At 49.0% G+C, this 18017-nt stretch overlaps 1 protein-coding gene across 11 annotated transcripts in view; it reads left to right on the top strand.

Moving 5' to 3' along the window:
• The first annotated feature begins 6968 nt into the window (after positions 1-6968).
• Positions 6969-18017, top strand: part of LOC135897954 (neprilysin-1-like) — a 752274-nt gene continuing 741225 nt past the window's right edge. For all 11 annotated transcript variants that reach the window (XR_010563211.1, XR_010563210.1, XR_010563209.1 and 8 more), the window contains exon 1: positions 6969-7043. The gene's annotated coding sequence lies outside the window, so the exon portion shown is untranslated. The remainder of the gene's footprint in view (positions 7044-18017) is intronic.

Below are 18017 nucleotides of genomic sequence, written 5' to 3'. Positions count from 1 at the left end.
CATTCTTGACGGCCCGTTTCTGGAAGGCGACTATATATTGTAACGCGATAGGACGCCGATCCACACTGCTCGTGCTGTGCAAGAACTGCTAGAAGAGCGCGCAGTCACTCTCTTGGAGCGGCCGCCTCAATCCCCGGGCGCCAACATCATTTAAAATGTCTGGGGCTCGTTGAAAGTATCGCTGGCGCAACATCCCCTCTATCAGTCGCCCGAGGATAGGCTTCGATCCACCACCGCACGACTCCATTGCTTGCCGCATCGCGACGCAATACGTTCCGAGTTTTCCCCTTAGTGTGAAACAAACTGCACACGCTATATTTGCCTTTAAGAAGATCGGTACGCTTGACGATTATTTTTATGGCTGCAATGCGGCGAAACGGCAGCGTCTGCTTAACCATGTAAGGGACGCTGAGCAGGTAATTGGAAACGACATCGTATGTGCCGCCGGAAAAATCGTCAGCACATACGATGTCGTTTCCAATTACCTGCTCAGCGTCCCTTACATGGTTAAGCAGACGCTGCCGTTTCGCCGCATTGCAGCCATAAAAATAATCGTCAAGCGTACCGATCTTCTTAAAGGCAAATATAGCGTGTGCAGTTTGTTTCACACTAAGGGGAAAACTCGGAACGTATTGCGTCGCGATGCGGCAAGCAATGGAGTCGTGCGGTGGTGGATGTGCCGCCGGAAAAATCGTCAGCACATACGATGCGGCACATACATACGGCACCTACGAGCTAAAGTCATTTTTGCAGTTTCTCACATTATGTTTGCTACAAATCCGTGTTGTCTCTGATGGCGACAACGGACTTCTATCGGCACTGTGCGGAAATAAACAAGATATATCGCTGCATAGCACAAGTACGACATGCGCACACAACTTTAACTAGTACGTCCCCTACAATATGGAATAGAGGCAGCAATGTAGACAGCTTGGTGATTTTTTAACAGCACTCAAGAGACGGAAGTTGAAAGTATTATTAATCATTCCTGCTTCAGCAATGCCGGCGCGACCAAGACGTGGGTGTGTATCGTCCAGTAACCCGATCGATCGGTGCGGTGGTGAAGCGGGAATGAACTCCGGTCATGTTCAATGCATCATGCACATATTCAATTTCTCGGCACGCGTGAACTTCGGCCACTGCTAGCGCATACAACAGACGTGGTTTCCATTCTTAGACAGCGCACACACAAACGAAACACGAGAAAGAAGACAGGACAAGCGCTCGTTTAACTTAATGTTTTTATATGAATAAAAGGATTATGTACCGAGTAATTATTAATTTCACGTGGGTTACATATAGAAACCGTCATACACTCAGGAGTGATCAATAAACGAGCTCGCTTCGTTTGCCAGATGTTTACTTCGCTCGGCGCATAATCATGTCTGTTGTCTGCTTCTTTCGTACCATTTTCTTGTGAATCGGCAGAATTTCACTGGTGGCATCAACCTTTTCATGTTTACATTGCTTTCGTGACAGTTAACAACACAATAATAATTTCCGGTCATCTGAAGAGGCGCCGTCGCAAACATGAGACGTTTCGCGCGCAGCGCGAACTGAACGCGGGCGCGACCGCGAAGGGAAGCGGCGACGGAAACCACCGTTGGAGATGAAATCGTGCCGCCAGGGGAGAAACGAGCGCTGGCGTCTAGGATGAAATAAAGTCCCTTTTAGGATGAAACTTGGCGTGCGGTCGTCTATGGTAGCGTACGTGGAGATGCTGTCAACAGTGTAATGGCTAGTCACGAGATGGCGCCATGTATCCATTGGTGCGCCGTTTTACGTTTTCAAAGCCACTCTTGTATTTTTTCTCCCTCTCGTTTTTTTTTGTTCCGAGTTCGTTAAACAAAATGGCAGCTTGACAGTTGTGTGTCGTTTCGTTGGCTTCGTGCCAAATCCACTCAATCCGCGAACCCAAAAGATCTGGTCACGCTGCGCACTCAACAAAACCAACAGGTTATGGGCCCAGGACGACGCATCGACCACCATTTGGAAGAAATGAGACGGATTGCCTTGGTTGAGTGATGAAAAAGTGCGACCACGTTGAAGCAGAAAACGTCAAGCTACACCGCCTTCACTACGTCGTGCCGATGTCTTCAGAAGTTTAGACAGGCGTGAGTATCGTGGAACTGTACGGGAAGAAGTGACTGACAAGCGGTGTGTGCCCGTGAAGAAAAGCGGGAAGTGCGTATTCTTTTTTTTTGTAAGTAAGACGGTCCGTCACGCGACACCGGCGTTGCTGCATGCTCCATGTTGGATGTGTACGGAATACGCTCAAATGCGTCCGGCGTGAGTACGGCAAAACTGTCAAGTGACTGACAAAATATTTTCAGTGGGTGTTAGTGGCGACATTTTTTCAGCAAGAAGTGACCGACAAATCGTGTTCGCGTACGCTATAATTGAGAAACAGCCCCGAAAAGGTAGTGCGTTGTCCCTCTTGCGTTCGAGGACCAGCGAACATGTCGGCATTAGACGAATTTAGACTGCCGAAGTTGTCATCAGATAACTATCACACATGGTCAATAAGGGCAAGAGCAGCTCTTGTACAAAAAGGATGCTGGGAAGCGACCAACCCTGGATTCTCGAATAGAGAAATGTACGAGCGAGAGAAGCAGACTGACAACAAGGCCCTGACCTTTCTGTTCCTTATCGTCGAGGACAACTACCTGGACGACATCGGGACCTGCAGAACTGCAAAAGAAGCCTGGAATACGCTGCAGGAAATGCACTCAAGGTTTCGACTCTTGCATATACTCCAGCTGATGCCCGACTTTTTCAACGTAAAAATGAAAAGAGTCGAGTCAATGCAAGATTACCTTGGAAGATTGATGATGCTGCATAGGAAGTTGTCAGATGCAGGCTATGCATCTGACAGAGAGGTTGCATTAGTGGTGCTAATGGGGCTTCCTGACACATATGAACCGCTCATTCTGAATTTGGAACAAGACGAACAAACCCTCACGACCAAAGCAGTGAAGACAAGGCTGCTGATTGAAGAAAAGAGAAAGCTGCGTCGTGATGAAGATCCGTTAAGCGACGAAGAGAGTCAGACGAGAGTCCTGATCACTAAAGCTCGATTAAGGACTGAGAGCAAGCAACGCAATAAGAAGGTGCATCATCAACTCACTGTCAAGAAGGACGAAAAGTTTCGTCAATGCACCTCAAGTATGCAAAAGAAGGTGCGGTGCTTCGCTTGTGGCAAGATTGGTCATATAGCCAGAGATTGGGACCAGTTCCAAAACGAAGGAGATGACCAGAAGAGAAACTCATCACAGGCAAAGATTGCAACACAGATGGCTTAATGTGCCAAAAATGTCATAACAGCGCTTCCTCATGTGTGTGTGGCATCTTGATAGCGGTGCTACAGATCACATGACATCGCACAAGACAAAGGTCATTGACTTCAAGCCATGCGAGTCAGGAGTAGAGACTGCAAACAAAGAATCCATGAATGTCATCGGGAAAGGAAGAGTTCAGCTTCAACTATCTGAAGAGTGCGGTGAGTCATTCATCACGCTAGAAGATGTTCTTTATGTGCCCGACTTGAACGGCAACCTACTATCAGTCGGACGAATTGAAGAGCGAGGTTTGCAAGTGACGTTCGCCGAGGGCAAAGCCGAAGTTACGAAGGACACCGGTGAGCTGACCTTTACTGCTACTCGAGAAGGAAGACTGTACTCTGTCAAAGAAGAAATAATGTTGACAAAGATGGCAGACAAATGACACAGCTTTGTGGCGCAGATGACTAGGCCACCTTCACCAGGATGCTGTTAGACGCCTCTGTGGAGCTAGTGAAGGCCCTGTGAAAGACAAATGTGACACATGTTGTCTGGGAAAGATAAGACGAAGCAGTTTCCCGAAGGGTGAGGCAACACGGGCTAAGATTCCACTGGAGCTGGTGCATTCAGATGTGGGTGGAAAGATCACACCAACGACCAAAGGGGGCTCCAATTACTTTGTAACCTTCACAGACGACTACTCGAGAAATACTGTGGTGTACCCCATGAAGCCAAAAGCGAAGTGCTTCAGAAGTTTGACAAGTACAGACGCATGGCGGAAAATCTGCACAACACGAAGGTGAAGACCTTGCGTAGTGACAATGGAGGAGAGTACACAAGCAAAGAGTTCCGTGAGTACCTGGCCAAGCATGGCATAAGGCACCAGCTGACCATTCCTGGCACGCCTGAGCAGAATGGAGTCGCAGAGAGAATGAACTAAACATTGCTTCATATGACGAGGTGCCTTCTTATCAAATCAGGTGTCACCAAAAGACTCTGGGCTGATGCCGTTGTCACTGCAAATCACATCAGAAACAAGTGCACATCAAAGGAAGTTGGAGGAGAGTCACCAGAAGCTCTGTGGCCAGGGGGAGAAGTGACACTGGACCACCTAAGAGTGTTTGGGTGCAGAGCATGGAGTGTGCGAAGCAGACGGCGCAAGGGGAGCAAGATGGACCCGAAAGCAGGTGAGTGCATACTGGTCGGCTACCCATAAGGAGTGAAGGGATACAAGATGTGGAACCAGAAGGAAGATCGCCTCTTTGTAAGTCGGGACGTTACCTTTGAAGAAGAGTCCTTCCCATGCAAGATTGCCCAAGTAGCAAATAGGAAGACTGAAGCATATAGCGATACTTATTTCACAATCACATTACAGGTTGAAGACAGCTTGAGTGAGCCACATGATGTTGGTAGTTCAGATCGCAATGATACTGATTACAACTATGCTGAAAGAAGTTGGCTCATCAGCTGATGAAGACGAGGGAACTACACAGGACAAAGGAACTATGCAGCGACTGTCCAGTGTGACAGATTGTGGTACACAAGCACTAAGATGGTCGGAAAGACTAGCAAACAAGAAACCACGTCAAGGTGAATGTCACGGCTACTGCATAGCCAGACAAAACAGCCAAAGAGGTCCAGAAACTCTACACGAACCCTTATCTGCACTAGACAAGGAGGAATGGAAAGCAGCTATACAGAGTGAACTGGAGAGCCTCGAAGCTTCCAATACATGGAAGATAGTGCCACGACCAAAAGACAGGCAAGTAATAAAATGCAAGTGGGTGATCCGCAAGAAGTGCGACGAAAATGGTGACCTAGAGCGATAAAAGGCGTGGTTGGTTGCATGCGGGTACTCGCAAGTGAAAGGTACCGATTACAAAGAAACCTTCTCTCCTGTAGTGAAGCTGAAGTCCGTCAGGACACTGCTGGCCATAGCAGTTCGAGAGGAATTGGAAGATCCACCAGATGGACATCACGACAGCATACCTAAATTGTATTCTGAAGGAGACCGTCTACATGGAACAACTGCAGCCTTTGAATGACTGTAAGAAGGATGAAGTCTGCCTTCTGAGGAAGAGCCTTTACGGGCTAAGACAGTCGGAAGGGAGTGGAACCTTGCTTTGGACAAAATGCTCATGTCGGGAGAACCCTGTGTTTATGTCAGCAAGAAGAAGAACCTCATCGTAGGAGTCTACGTTGATGACTTGCTGATCATCGCAGAAGATGAGAAAGAGATTGCTGACTTCAAGAGCCGCCTGGGTAAAAAATTTGATGCAAGAGACTTGGGTGAAGCTAGCCACGTTCTTTCCATACGAGTGAAGAAAGAAAAAGATGGGAAATTAACACTGGACCAGACGGCCTATGCTAGCGACATACTGGAGACGTTAGGCATGTCAGATGCAAAGGCAGCATTATCTCCTTTGGATCCTGAAAGCAAGTACCGAAAAGCAGACAACAATAACCCATCAAGTGAGGACCTGCCCCGCAAGTACAGACAAGCAATTGGTGCATTGCTTTACCTTGTCGGAGGCACAAGGCCGGACTTGGCTTTTGCGACTACTTACATGAGCCAGTTTAATGAACATCCCACAGAAGAACATTGGAATGACATAAAGCGCATTATTCGCTACGTGAAACACAAAAAGGATAATGCACTAGTCTACCAGAGAACTAGGAAGTGCATACAAGCCATTTGTGACGCAGACATGGGCCAGTCACAAAGCTGACAGGAAGTCATTCAGCGGGTATGTGTTCACGCTAGCTGGGGCTGCGATTTCCTGGAGTAACAAGCAGCAAAGCACTGGATTGTCAACAGTCGAAGCGGAATATGTAGCAATGCGTCACGCTGCAAAGGAGGTAATGTGGCTCCAAAATTTCATGAAGGAACTTAATGCGCAAGAATTCATGCACGAACCACAGATTTTAATGGCTGACAACCAGGGTGCAATTGCGCTTGCGAAAAGCTAAGTTACTTCAGATAGAAGCAAACACATTGACCTGAAGTATTATTTCCTGAGAGAAAAGGTCGAAGAGGGAAAGTTACAACTCCAGTACGTCGAATCGTCGAACAACTGTGCCGACCTCTTCACTAAACCGTAAATGGAAGAATGACTCTCAAGCACTGTGAAGGTTTGGTCATCAAAAGTGTGAGCGCAATGACAGTCCATTAAGGGGTAGTGTCAGTAGTGTAATGGCCAGTCACGAGATGGCGCCATGTATCCATTGGTGCGCCGTCGCCGTTTCATGCTTTAAAAGTCACTCTTGTATTTTTTTCTCCGTCGTTTTTTTTTTGCTCCGAGTTCATTAAACAAAATGGCAGCTTGACAGTTGTGTGTCGTTTCGTTGGCTTCGTGCCAAATCCACTCAATCCGCGACCCTAAAAGATCTGGTCACCCTGCGTACTCAACAAAACCAACAGATGCTAGGCTTAGCTTGCCCCTCCTGCGTGGCGGGACAAAACGCGCTGCCTATCGGCCAGAAAATGGGCCCACCTGGCAGAACTTGATGTTGGGGGAGTCCTGAAGCTTCCGCCTATCGCTGGCAAGAAGAATTTTCACGAGAAGTTGGGTAATCCGCCAAAAAGTATAGGAAAGTAGCGAAGCCGACACGAAGCACGTCCGCACTCTGTGGTCTTCTTATGCTTACTTATTTAGTCTTCCGTTTAACCGACGTTTTTAGGCCGTAGTGGGTAACACGCAGCCAGCTGCCGACGATCTGTGACAGACAGCGACAAGTGACCAGTGCCCGAAGCAAGCAAGAAAGGTGAGTGCTGGATTAGAAAGTTAAGCTGCGCAGCGAATGGATCGATGCCGGAGAGAAAGAATAATGTGGCCAGGATGTAAAGCACGGTCAGTGTTTGCGTTGTTTGCCTGACCTTCCCGCGACCATCTTTCCGAGGTGCTCGTGTTCCAAGCATGTCAAAGATCTTGGGGTTTCCTGTTCGTAAACGACAATCTCAGTTAAAAAGTTGTCGCAGTAACCTGTGATCCGTCGATCGTACGAGCTGCTGCTGCTGCTGCTGCTGCTTGTCGCATGCAGTTGCCATAGGTGCATCATCATGTTAGGGATAGTCCTAGAGAATTAAAAATTCTGCATTTATTATTACCGATTTATTTGCATTAATTTGTAGCCTTTCTTTTGCTTAAGGTTAGAATAGTTAGCGTTAGATAGCGTTTCCGAGCTATGCTTCTGCATATTTTTATAAAATGATGAATCGTGACAAAAGAGAGTTCCTGCTTTTATCCAAATATGCTTCTCTGCCTAAAAGAATATACAGCCTGTTTAGTCAATTTTGTGTGGAAGTGGGATACCTACAGTAGAGACGGGAAGGTCCCGCTATGTTTTCGCAGCGTCTTGCTTTTATTTAATTGCTTAGTATTCTCGAATTTACTCGAAGCTAGGTTGAACGCGAATATAGGTCGACCCTTATATGTTTTACGCACCGAGAAATAAAAAAAAACATAATAAATTTGAATAGAGGTCTACCCGTACCCTTAAAAATGGCCGGCGACCCCAATCTTCAACTCAGGTTTCACTTCGTGGCACTCGCATCTTGGCATTGGGTTAACTTTTGGCGAACGCAGCACACGAACCGACCTTCGAGGCAACTGTTTTTCTTTAATTAGCCGGTTAGCTATCATGCCACCTTCTCGTGTGTGACGTCATTAGTTACGTGATTAGTTCGGCTGCGTACTTCCGGGTTTCCAGGAATTTCGCTGAAGTCATGTTCATGTGGCCGCTCTCTAAACTTTATGATTCGCTGGTTTAGCGTCCGGTAATCAGTGATTTCTAAATAGTTCTAATTGTTTGAGACACTTGAGTAACTGAACTTTAACTAAGCTTATGCTCTGATATCACGTATATAATGAAACCCATGAGTTTTGTACCGTACTATTTTTTCTATACTTTCTTCTGATTTATTTGGATTTCCTCCCCGGTCGTCTGAGAAAGTGAAGCGGGAGTGCGGCGTAAGAAACCCGAGTGTCACTCGATGCTCGTGCCACTGAACAATTGCGCCGGCACCCATCTCACGATGTCGGTCGACGTTAAAGATAGCGACACCGTCGAAACTGTGTGGAGCGCAGAGACTCCCCTGAGAACACTTGGCGCCATCTATCGCCGCCGCTGCGAAGCCTGGCCTCCGAAATGCACGGCCCGCCCGGAGCGTGCAAGCTTGGAGAAACGCGTCGCTGCGAATGGAGCGAAAAACAGCGGTGCACACGTTGCAGCGCGATAACTAAAGCGCTCATTTCACACGATTGCGATTTCCACAATTCGGCTGGTGCGACGCCTATAGGGTTGCTTGAAGCAGGATTTTCTGGCATATTCTGTGGCAACTAATAAACCTGTGCATGGTGATATTAACTTGTCATTTATAAGAGGTACTAATTGGGGAAAAATGAGACATCCACCCTATCACAGCAATTGCTATAAAGCAAATCCATACGGGTTCATCGAAAGAAAAAGCCTCGCAGTTGAAGAAAAATTCGTCCTGGTCCGGGGCTGGCATTCGGCTAGCCAGCCGCACGTGGTCTTCCTCCTTCACCTGCTTTGAATTCCCCACATACTCTTGAGGCGTAAGCCAAATACGCACGTAAGGGTGTCACATTTGCATGTGGTGCACACACAAACACACACACAGTGTGTGTGTGTGACACATATGCAAATGTGACACCCTTACGTGCGTATTTGGTGTGCGTATATATATATATATATATATATATATATATATATATATATATATATATATATATATATATATATATATATATGTAAGTAGTGAGTAGTAGTAACATCAGTAACAGTAACAGTGAGTAGTAGTAACAAGTAGTAACGTTCGTAAGTAGTGACATCGTATATATATATATATATATATATATATATATATATATATATATATATATATATATATATATATATATATATCAGTCTATATGAATTAATCCTATCGTCTTACGCATTACCTTTATTAGGTGTATTCTATTCTCTCGCCAATTGTCTGCTTTTCCGCTATCCTAGCTGATTAATCAGCCTCGCGGCAACCTAGCCTAACCCTGTGGTTGTGCGTTTAGGATTTTCCTCTCCACCGTCGAGTTCAACTTCCTCAGCACCAGCTCCTGAAGTTTCCGTCTGGTCCTCGTTGGTGCTCTTCTTTCCTCGGAAACAGCTCGCCATTGCCTTGAAATGATCCGGCATATACATTCCGTCATGCGGCGTTCCGTTCTAGTATGTTTCCATCTTTGTCTAGGATATGTTTTTGCATCATTCCCCACTTCCTGCCTACTAACTTATTGTTGTTCCAAAGTACTCTAGCTGCGGGCCTTCTTTGACAGCTCTGTATGGCGAGCCGATTCATCCGTACGTCCGTCTGTCGCCTGTACGTCGAAAAGCCCTCCGGCGCAACTCCATGCGCATGCGCAACAAGAAGAGAAAGAAGAGCGCGATTGGCTGCGTAAGTAGTGACATCGTTGCTCTTCGTCGCAGCCGGGCATGCGCGCAGCAGTTTCTGTACGGCTCCAAATTGGGAGGCCACGCGTGATACATACTCCTGAGGAGCACGCAGCTTTCGGTCAGCAGCTCCGCGAGCAGAACCTAGAAGGAGCTCGTCTAGGCGGTGCCGATGCTATACACGAGAAAACCATGGCCAGGCGGTGCTACTGCGCCTCCTGACAGCGCCCCCAATGTGGAAACGTCAAGCAGCGCGGTCGCGCCGTAACGCAGCCTCCGCTTTGTTTACATTGTTTCGTCCTTTCGTTTCTTCGCTGCTCGTGCTCACGGCGTTCCGTTTTCAACGGCGGCAGATCGCCTGCTTGTGCAACAGCGATGCAAAGATCGCAGTGCGGTTTCAAGAAGGTTGCCGACGCCGCCAGCTTTTTTCGTGGCGGCAACCTCACTAAAGGGGAGCGTCTGCTTCCGAACGTGTACGGCGTTGAACAGATTGTGGACGGTGATGTGGCAGTGAAAGCCGAGTGCGTGTCACAGCTGTCCGACAAGATCGTATACGACGTCGAGTTAGAGGTACGCACCAAGTTCAGAAATTTAGCCACTTTTATTTCCATTACAACATAAGTCACTCTGGCAGCAAGAACTTCTGTTGTCATACTACTCGATGGCTGCAGAACCAGTGGGCTGCTTGCTGACGGTTGCGACACTTCAGAAAGGCATGTTCTGGAGTCTGTTTCACGTGTGTCCCACTGCTGCTCAAGAGCTGTGTCGCTACAGTACGAAAGCACATGTCCCGCTGGTGCTGACTGCTGAGAAAACTGCTGTGATTGCCATTGGTCTGTGAGACACCGCTCCCATCTGCATCGCATAGAAATGAGACAGTATGTGTCTATTGCGGGAATTAAATTACTCCCAATAATATTGTTACGAGGAGTTCCGGAGGAATGGTTTTATTTACAGGAGAATTGGACGATGATGGTAGCGTGATCGTAGCGCAGTCCGGCCGCTCTAACTCCTCGTTCTCTTCGTCTTCTCTTTCTTCTCTTCTTGTCCGTGCCTTTCGTATTTGTTACATTTCCCCGCAAGCAGACGAAGCCCGTGGGGCGAGTCAGGATGGACAAGCAGGGTAGAAACGCTTCAGGCGAGCAATATGAGTCAGCTGAGTTCTGCTTGATCGCCGGCCATTGCACAGTAGGCGAGCTATGACGTAAGTGAGTTCGCTCAGGCGGTCCACAACTACAAATGGGCCTGAATATTGTGACAAGAACTTTTGGCACAATCCACGCTTGCGTTGCGGTGTCCAAAGAAGGACTAAGTCACCTTTTTGCAGCGATACTTCTACGTGACGGTCGTCGTATCGCTCTTTCGAGCAACTTTGCGAGGCCAGAGTACGAAGACGAGCTATTCGACCCGCTTCTTCGGCGAGACACAGTCTTCGATACAGAATCATCACTGTGCAGTACGAAGGGTAAGGAAGTGTCCAGAGGGCTTTGCGGTAACCTTGTATACAGGAGATGAAATGGGCTATAGTTCGTGGTTTCGTGCTTCGCCGTGTTGTATGCATAAGTGATGAAGGGCAGCACGTCGTCCCAGTTCTTATGATTGGAGGAGACGTACATGGCAAGCATGTTAGTCAGCCTTCTGTTTGTCCTCTCAACGAGGCCATTGGTCTGTGGGTGATACGGCGTGGAATGACGGAACTGTGAAGTGCACAAACGAAGTAACTCTTCAATGGCATCAGCCGTGAACTGGCGACCACGGTCACTGATGATGACATGTGGTGGGCCTTGACGAAAGACCACGGAACGCAGCAGGAAGACCGCCACGCAAGCAGCGGTGGAAGATGGTATGGCTGCAGTTTCTGTATACCGTGTAAGATGGTCTACGCAGACAATTATCCAACGGTTCTTGTTGTTAGATAACGGGAATGGACCCAAAAGGTCAATGCCTACTTGCTCGAACGGAGTTCTGGGCGCTGTCAATGGCCGAAGGGGACCCGGCGCTGCGGTGGTCGGTCGCTTGTGACGTTGGCATGTTTCACAACTAGCTACATAGCGCTTGGTTGTTTCGTACATCTTGGGCCAGTAAAAGCGCTCCTGCGTGCGGTGCAGCGTTCGTACGAAGCCGAAACGGCCGGATGTCACATCGTCATGCATGGCGCATAGAACGTCGGAGCAGAGACTCTCGGGGACAGCAAGCAGAAAACGCGCTCCATGCCCGGATAAATTAGTTTTTATGCGAAGCATATTACGAGAGCTCAACCCAGCTTCTCAGGCGCGGCGGTGTCGCCTTCAATGACCTTTGACCTCAAGCCATACCACGTGACACCGTGACGTCACGACAGAAGAGAAATGGGGCTCCAACTCGCGCCGTCGCGGCGGTATATAAGCAACTGCGCTTGTTTCTAGGTGGCTTTGGCTCCACTCTTGCAAGATGGGCTGGGTGGGAATCGAACCAGGGTCTCCGGAGTGTGAGACGGAGACTCTACCACTGAGCCACGAGTACTATGCTTCAAAGCGGTACAAAAGCGCCTGTAGGGAATGCGGTGTTGCCGTGCGTCGCTTGCTCAGGCGCACATTCCGTTGCCGCGCCGAACGCTGCGTTGCTCGACGCTCACCGCGTCTAATGCGGGGCGCGTAGTCGCTGCGCCGTAGCCCATTGTCTTAAGGCGCGCTCACACTAGCGGGAAAGCGCGCAACGCAGAACGTTTCCCGCACGCCGCTTCCCGCACAAACCGGTTTTTCTCCCGCAGACAGGCTGCTCTGCTGTCCCGCAGAGCGATGGGTCGGGTACCTATTTTTGCCGTGCCGCTGACGAGAACAGCCAATGGGGGCCGACCGTGAACCGTGACGTCGGTCCCAGTTCAGTGACCCCGTCGCCGGAGGCAGGAGGCTGCGCGCGTGCTGCGGGACACTCGGCTGTTGCTCGGCGCGCTGTCCTGTGTGTTCCTGCCTCGAGGGTCCTCCCTCAACGCCTCCTCTCTCTACATCCCAAGAACCGCAGCGAGAAAACGCGCGCAGTGTGATCGTCATTCCGAGCAGCTGCGACGCAGCGGCGTCGTTTACGCTGTGCCGCTGCGGGAAGTCTCCCGCTAGTGTGAGCGCGCCTTTACACGCCTTGGCGGGTCGACGGGAACGCTGTCGCGTTCCACTCTTGAAGGCGAAGCAGAGTAACGCATGAGTTGTTTCTTCGTCTAGCCGAACCAAATATAGCCAAGCAACATCAGTTCACCAGGCTAAACAGTGGTTCAACAACTAAAATAAAGGCTAGTATGCTTCGCATCCTGGGCTTAACCTTAGCTAAGCCACAGCCATTTTTTTACAGCAATTTATCACGGACAGTAAAGCGACCGCTGCCTTTGCAAGTACGGGCGGCGACAAAAAGCGGATCAAGGGTAACATCATCCCGTTGTTCTCGCTGAAAGTCTGCCGCGTCAGGGAACGTAGGAGTAACAGCAGCGAGACAGTCGTCAAAATTCTCAGCATCGCAGTCGGTAGTCGCAAGTGGAATCCGAGAGAGGCAGTCTGCGTCAGCGTGACGACGGCCACTCTTGTACGATACCACAAAGTCGTATTCCTGGAGGCGCAGCGCCCAACGTGCGAGGCGACCAGAGGGATCACGCAAACCGACCAGCCAGCATAAAGAATGATGGTCGGTGATAATCTTGAATGGTCTACCGTACAGATAACATCGAAACTTTTGTATGGCGAAAACGGCTGCCAGGCATTCCTGTTCCGTAACCGTATAATTGCGTTCAGATTTGCTCAGACAACGGCTGGCATATGCGACAACATGTTCTGCGCCACTGTGACGTTGTACAAGCACCGCTCCTACCCCGATTCCACTAGCATCAGTGTGAACTTCAGTCGGGCAAGATGGATCGAAGTGACGCAAGAGGGGTGCTGACGTTAGTATAAACTTCAGTTGAGACAATGGTGCGTCACACTCTGGTGTCCAATTGAAGGATGCATTTTGTCGCAAAATACTTGTCAACGGATAAACGATGTCGGCAAACCGGGGAACAAAACGACGAAAATACGAACATAGGCCAATGAATGAGCGGAGTTCTCGTGCTGACTGCGGTGGCTTGAAGGAGCTCACTGCTTCAATCTTACGAGGATCGGGTCTGACGCCATCCTTGTCGACTAAGTGTCCCAGGACCAGTGTTTGACGTTCGCCGAACCGACACTTTTTTGAGTTTAGGACCAGTCCAGCTTTCTCAATGCAGTCGAGGACGAGGCTGAGGCGTTCGTTATGTTCTTCAAACGTGCGGCCAAAGATTACAACATCATCGAGGTAACACATACATATCTCCCACTTTAGACCACGTAGTACTGTGTCCATGAATCTTTCAAATGTTGCAGGAGCATTGCAAAGGCCAAAAGGCATAACATTAAATTCGAATAGGCCATCTGGAGTCACGAAAGCGGTCTTTTCCTTGTCGGCAGGGTCCATAGGTATTTGCCAATACCCCGATCGCAAATCAAGTGTTGAGAAGTAAGAAGCAGCGTGTAAGCAAACAAGGACGTCATCTATTCGCGGTAGTGGATAGACATCCTTCTTCGTCACTGCGTTTAGATGTCTGTAATCCACGCAGAATCTCCAGGAGCCATCTTTTTTTCGGACCAGGATCACTGGAGCTGCCCATGGACTAGATAACTCTTGAATGACACCTTTGTTCATCATCTCCTTGACTTGCTCGGCAATAACTTTGCGTTCGGACGACGACACTCGGTAGGGCTTCTGGCGGATGGGGTGTGCTGAGCCGGTATCTATTCTGTGACGAGCGCGGGACGACGGTAAATGAAGGGGTGCATCTCCATGCGTGAAGTCGAATGCAGCCATATGCCTGGCAAGGACTTGTACCAGTGCTTGCCGTTCCGATGTACCGAGACCCTTGCTGATCATGTCAAGCATTAGCTCTTCAGAATGGCAATTATCGCAAGGAGAGCAAGCTATAGAGACGTCCGTAGTTAGTGCCGCTATTGAGCTACATGCGGCTTCATTGAAAAGAGCGATTTTCATACCGCGAGGAAGGACAACCGGCGTGGCGGAACAGTTCAGCGCCCACAATGTGGCGACTCGTTTCGTCATGCACACGACAGAGCAGGGCACAAGTATATCTTTTTTAGCACAGTTTATGCGGAGAGGTCTAACTACAAGGTCAACACAATCAGCATCAACAGTAGTTGCCGAAACACGAACGGGCGTCAGGCACCACGATGGTGCAATCACTTCATCAAGAACACTGAGTGTGTCTGCGTCCCTGTCTTCACCACCCGAGCTTTGTTCAGAATGTGCTGATATTAATAACTTGTTCAATGATATTTCGCCACAACCACAGTCCACGGAAGCGCCGCACTGTTCAAGAAAATCGATACCAAGAATAACATCGTGCGAACAACGAGGAAGAACAAGGAATTCCGACACAAACACTTTCCCAGCCAACGAAACACTCACAGCGCAAACACCAAAGGGATGAAGCCACTCACCGCCTACTCCACGAAAGGTAGTACCGTCGTTCCAAGAAAACATAACTTTGTGGCCTAGACGGTTTTTGAAAGCGAGGCTCATCACAGACACAGTCGCCCCAGTATCCACTAACGCCATGGTCGGTATTCCGTCAATCGAGACATTCACTTTGTTTTTGTACATCACAACAGGCAGAGGTACTTCTTGCAAAGACCGTCCGGCGACCACACCTCCATTGGCCGCGGATGCTACTTTCCCGGTGGCGGTGAGGAAGAACGGCGCCGAGGGGACGGAGAGCGACGGGGACGGCTATTTGGTGGCTCAGATGCTGGGGAATCGCTGCGTCTGTTCTCGTGTGAGAAGTGGTCTATTGGAAGCAAATCCTTCGTCCGAAAGTCATATGAAGTATGTGTTCTGGGTGGCGAGAACATCGGTGGTGTCCTACGTGATTGACGGCCTTGGCGACAATACCGGGCTATATGACCTGCGGAACCGCAGTTGTAGCACACGGGAGGGCTGCGGTTCATAGCGTCTTCCTTGAAACGAATGGTAGGCGGCTGCGGGCGGCGAGAAAGTTCGTTGTCATATGGATAACGTTTCTCTGCTGCTTGCTGAAATCCTTTATATCGTTCACAAGTCACGTCGTGATACTAGGGTCAGTGCTGTTCTTGTCTCGGACTGACAGTAATCACAGGGCCTCGGGGGTAAAAACGCGGCTGCTCTCGTTGTGGCCGAGCGTCATAAGTAGGGCTTCTGTCGTAGAGACGTGGCCGCTGTCGGGGCGCGAGTTCATAATCCTCAGTGCCCCTTGCCGCAGGATACGGGGAGAAGGATGCCACCTTTGGCTCGAAATCTGGTGGTAGGCGGAAGCTACGAGTACCTGGTTGTGTCACTTGCGCGTGCAGGCTGAGCTCTTCCCGAACTATTTGTCGGGTCGTTGATGCAAGATCGAGGGGCTGGTTGCTGTCCACGCTTGCAACTGTGGTCACATTGGCTAGCCTGCCAAACTTCGGCGTGATGCGCCTCGTCTTCAGTTGCTCGAAAGTACGACAGTGCCGAATGATGTCAGCGACGGAAGCCAGGCTGTCTTTTGCAATGAGGAAATTGTAAACATCCTCGGCAATTCCTTTTAGGATGTGCCCGACTTTGTCCTCCTCGGACATTACGGAGTCCACCATCCTACACAGTTTTATTACTGCCTCAATATAGGTCGCGCAGGTTTCGCCTGGTACTTGCGCATGTTGCAGAAGCGTCTGTTCTGCCCTTTTCTTTTTAGTCGCGGAGTCGCCGAATCGCTCTTTGAGTTCCGAAACAAATCTTCCCCGTGTTGTGAATGTTTCCTCGTGGTTGTCGAACCATACCAACGCAGTATCCGTTAGAAAGAACACGACGTTAGAAAGCTGAGAAGCGCTGTTCCACCTGTTGGCGGCACTCACCCGGTGATAATGGATGAGCCATTCCTCGACGTCTTCGTCCGATCTTCCGGCGAAGGGACGCGCATCTCTCAGTTGCAGAACAGAACTTGTCGGGGAAGCAGTTGGAATGAGCCGTTGTTCGTCTGCGTCGTGGGACATGTTCAGCACCGGTGAATTCGGTGGGAGTCGAGCAAGGCGACGGCTCCGTCGAAGAACTTGTGGTTCAACCTCCGTCTTCGGGTGTCGATTACCCAGCACCTCCACTACAACTGTTACGAGGAGTTGCGGAGGAATGGTTTTATTTACAGGAGAATTGGACGATGATGGTCGCGTGATCGTAGCGCAGCCCGGCCGCTCTAACTCCTCGTTCTCTTCGTCTTCTCTTTCTTCTCTTCTTGTCCGTGCCTTTCGTATCTGTTACAATATGTTTGCAAAGGTGACGTTTCTGTGAAATACTTGCTGGGGGGCTAGTTGGTGCATGTTGCCAGAGTAGGGTTGTAGCGCCGAGGAAGACAACAGATAGCAAGCGAGACGGGACAGGCATGTGTTGTCTTTTTTGGCGCTACAACCCTCTTCTGGAAACGTTCCTGTGATTGTGTGCATATATTATTCTACAAGAATGCTACTACTACAAGTTACGATACTTGCACACTGCCAATCATACCTTCTCGCCCTCTCTCGATCTGGTGTTTCCTTTCTGTATACAGGTGGGAAGATGGTAGGAATGTATGATGGATGCTGACTTAGGTTACTCGTGCAGTTGCCAACGAAATGGTTGCTGCGAATTCGCGTGCTTTTTGATGGCTCTCAGGGAGTGTCATCAGCACTGCGAGCACAGAAAGAACACATGCATTAGGCACCGATAAGCATGTCGCTATACTAACGAGAAAGACCCTTTCCCATCTTCAGCAACGTGGCGTAGCTTGTAGCTCCTTATAACCTCTCAGCCTTAGGTTCAGGCAAATCACAAATTAAGATGTTTTTGGCAAACTGTACACGCCTTTAATATATGGTGATTCGGAGACGCCTGTAACTTGTGCTGCCTATTTCTTATCACATAACATCACGGCATGGTACGAAGAGAACTGCATTATTATAAAGCTAACGCAGTAATGTGGAAAGTTGGGCGAGTTGGTGATTAATAATCATACCGTGTTGGTGAAGCGGCGCACTGACCAGTACAAAGCGAGTGTAATGTTTTCTTGTGTGTGTCTGCATTGTCCTGGTCAGTCCGCTGCTTCACCAAACACTAAAGCAGTTTCCTTCGTAGAGTACACAAAATCCTAGAGCACAACAGCCAAAGCACACATCTGCTAAAAATTTAACAATTGAACAACATTTTAATTAACAATTAACAATTTATTTAACAATTTAAGCACTACATAGACTCATATTGCCTTATATC

The sequence above is a fragment of the Dermacentor albipictus genome, chromosome 2 (assembly GCF_038994185.2).
Source record: "Dermacentor albipictus isolate Rhodes 1998 colony chromosome 2, USDA_Dalb.pri_finalv2, whole genome shotgun sequence".
Lineage (NCBI taxonomy): Eukaryota > Metazoa > Arthropoda > Arachnida > Ixodida > Ixodidae > Dermacentor > Dermacentor albipictus.
Note: the sequence above shows the minus strand (reverse complement) of the source record. Positions and strands in the feature narration are given on the sequence as shown.